The sequence below is a fragment of the Neopsephotus bourkii genome, unplaced genomic scaffold, assembly GCF_033783945.1.
Source record: "Neopsephotus bourkii isolate Nb327-2 ecotype Australia unplaced genomic scaffold, CSIRO-AGI_Nbou_v1 NB_887, whole genome shotgun sequence".
Taxonomy (NCBI): domain Eukaryota; kingdom Metazoa; phylum Chordata; class Aves; order Psittaciformes; family Psittacidae; genus Neopsephotus; species Neopsephotus bourkii.
In genome coordinates this window covers 1,421,651-1,425,265 of record NW_026901381.1, presented here as the reverse complement: position 1 = coordinate 1,425,265, position 3,615 = coordinate 1,421,651, and positions in this window count along the sequence as shown.

Below are 3,615 nucleotides of genomic sequence, written 5' to 3'. Positions count from 1 at the left end.
ATGCCCTTGGTCTCATTTGCCATCCTGCTCCAGGACTACTGTGAAGCATTCCCATTCCACACTACCAATTTCCATGGGAAGAGGGCTGCTTGTAAGAATAACAACCACATATGCAGAGGTCTTGGGTGCGCGTCCTTGGAACGAGACGGCTGGATCCCATTCCTGGCTCAGATGGGCATTTTCTGTTGCGTGGCGGCACTGGCACCATGAAATGTCAGGTCTCAAAATGGAAATAGCCCAGCATTGTTTAGGACTGATTCCAGGAAATGCCTTTTGGATAGAAGCACTCTCTCTTGCTGCCCCTTCTCCATGACCGCGTGAGGAGAAGGATCTAAAATAGGTCATTGTTATGCACGGAGAGAACCTTGTTCCCTAAGCTCCTTTGGTTTCCAAGTAAACGAGCTTTGGAGGTAAGTTAGCAAAAGAGGCTGATTCATTAGCAGCAAGGGAAATCTGTGCTTTGGAGGGGTGCCCAGCTGCCCAAAGGGATTTACGTAGTGACATGCTCTTCAATCTGAGCAGAGCAAGCTGAGCGATACACATTCAGGCTTGAACTATATCACGATCACGTGCTTGCTAGGCTCATGTCTTATCTCATGGGTTTCTCTGGAGAGTATCAGTTGCTCTAGTCCCTCTTAGGGTTTTGAATTTGTAAGGGAAGGAGTCACAGTGAGGTATCTCCTAACGTGAGAAAACTCTCTATCTGTTCTCTTTTCCAAATTAGGTCACCTTGTAAGGCAGTGCTGGATGGGGTTTGTCCCTGCAGCTCGGGAGGCTGTAAATAACATAGGTGTTACAACATGTTCGATGGGATTTCATGGCGCCGTCACTCGTCTATCTGAATATCATAGTCCAAATTAATAACAAATTAATTCTATCTGCTGAAAAGACCCCAACTGTCACCCTCTTGTCTGGGATGAGATAATTTTGGGCAGCTATTTGCTTACAGGAGGAACAGAGCCAACATATTCTTCTGGCATCATTACCGAGGGCAGGCTTGTGCACAGAGAAGAGTGCTCCCCTTGGTCGAATCATCTGGAGTGCAGGGAGGAGAATTCAGTCTTTCTGGAGCATCTTCCTCCTCTTTGTTGCTGTATCAAAAGGGTACCCATTAGTGCCAGAGATGGGATGGGCACCCATCCACAAGATCGGATACTGCAGACTGCCCTCGCTCAGGCCGCTGAGCAGCTGCCGGGTTGTAAAGATCCCTGGCCCCTCCTGACCTGGGCCAGATTTGAACCATTGACCTAGAAGTGAAAAGCTTGAAATCCCTGCTCAAACCACAGGATAAATTGGGCTCCAGAGCTGCGTTTGTCTTTATTCCACGTTCAGTTGCTGCCATCTAATGGCAGATGGGGAGTGGAAAGGCTTCATCTTGTCCTTGGCAGCCTAGCATGTGTGTACAAGTGGCTCTCATCAGCCCTTAAGAGTGCTTGGAAAGCATGGTGATTTAGGCTGGCTTTATTCCTCTATGGAGCAGTTTGACAAAGGCCTGTTGTGCTGCAGATCAAGTAAGGTCTGCAAAAAGCAGATCTCCATACTGGTTTTGCTCTCCTATGCTGGGTGATTTCCATATAGGAAACCTGAGTGAAAGTCTGTGATTGTAACTTGGCTTAACAACTGTCCCAGGGGTAACTGAGTAGTGGATGGCTGTGGCAAGGGGAGGTGCTGAGAGAAGGCAGGTAGGTACATGGCACTTCTAATCTTTTGGAGTACCACTGGTGCACACAAACATCTGCACCTTCAAGAACTTTGTTACAGAAAGAGAAGGAGGTGGAGACCAGAACAAAATTAACTCACTATTGCAATGGCTTTAAGATGGCAGAGAGGAAATTGAGATTAGAGATAAGGCAGAAGCTCTTCCCTGTGAGGGTGCTGAGGCGCTGGCACAGGGTGCCCAGAGAAGCTGTGGCTGCCCCATCCCTGGCAGTGTTCAAGGCCAGGTTGGACACAGGGGCTTGGAGCAAGCTGCTCCAGTGGAAGGGGTCCCTGCCCGTGGCAGGGGTTGGAATTGGAGAAGCTTTAAGGTCCCTTCCAACCCAAACCAGTCTGGGGTTCTATGAACTATCTGTAAATTGTTTGGTCCAAAAGCTAACAGAATAAAATCCACTTTCCTTCAAAAAAGACATAAAGGAGAAAAACCTTTGCCCAGCTCTGGGAAGTTCCTGCTGTGTTTTCTGTGATTAAAACCCCATACTTATAAGCTAGTAAGTATTTATCATACATGAGGTTTGCATTGCCTGTTTCTATTTACACACAGACCTCCAAATCATCCTTTTAAGCCCCACTAGCTAACACTGTCTCACAGAGGAGAAAGGTTATAAACTGTATATTTCCTTATGCAGTGCAGCCATTGGGTGCCCAGAGATTTGTCCTGTGATGGGACCGCAGTCCAGTGAGCCATGGAGCAGCCTTAGAAGAGTCCCAGCACTGACATGGGAGCATGCATGGCCCAGCAGTCACACATAGGCTGTCACCAGGGTTGACTGTAGTCATAAATGAGGATTCAGATTTGAGGAATGTAGTTCTTAGTCACCAAAGAAATGTGGTTTTATACCAGGAAAATGGGAAGAAAAATGTGGTGTCTCTGGACAGAATACTGGAAAAAGCTGTAAAATTCCCCTGGGCTTGTCTGGAGGAATAGACTGGATATAAGGAGGAAGTTCTTCACTGTTAGGGTGCTGAGGCACTGGAATGGGTTGCCCAGGGAAGCTGTGAATGCTCCATCCCTGGCGGTGTTCAAGGCCAGGTTGGACAGAGCCTTGGGTGAGATGGTTTAGAGTGAGGTGTCCCTGCCCATGGCAGGGGGGTTGGAACTCGATGACGTTAAGGTCCTTTCCAACCTGAACTATTCTACAATTCTATGAATAGCTGCTGGAAAGGAAGTCCAGGAATGAAGCAACGTGGATGAGAAGAAGGGAATATCAAATTACTCTTATTTTCCTACTGGAGGACACAGTCTTTCAAAGTACCGTGGAGAGCAACAGAATTGAGTCCATTAGTCCTCAGACACCCTTGTAACTGCTGCTTTCACGTGCACATGTGTGAGACAGCAGAGGAGAGCAGCACACATGGATTTTCAGTGGGGAGTGAGAACATTTTAGCATGAGGCTGCTCAGTGTCAGGCCACAAACAGTTCCCAGACTGCAGGGAGCAGCTGAGTTATCCCATCTAGAGAGTCTCAGCAGCTCCTTTTGCAATCAAGGTCCAGCCACTGTTCCCTTAGGTCAAAGCCAGGATCTATCTTCTGCGAAAGCAGCTTTGTGCCTCTGGTGATACCCACTAGTGAGACACCAGTGATTGCGGGATGAAGACAACAGTGATGTCTTCTGCGCACAGAAACAGACCTGGCAGGATGCTGGGGGTAACTTGGTGTAACTGCTGGTTAGATGCAGGTTAGATCCTTTGCAGAATGGTGATGCTCCTCAGCTGGAACCATTACTGAAATGCCCCTGTCAAGCAAGTGCCCCCAGGAGACTTTCTGCTTGCTCTGTAGATGCTTCTCTTTGAAGCTCAGTGGTAAAGTGATAGCAGAACACATTTAACAGCTCTAAAACCGTCTTGGCAAGAGTGCTATTTTCTTAATCCACATCCCTTCCCCTCTCATTTCCCACA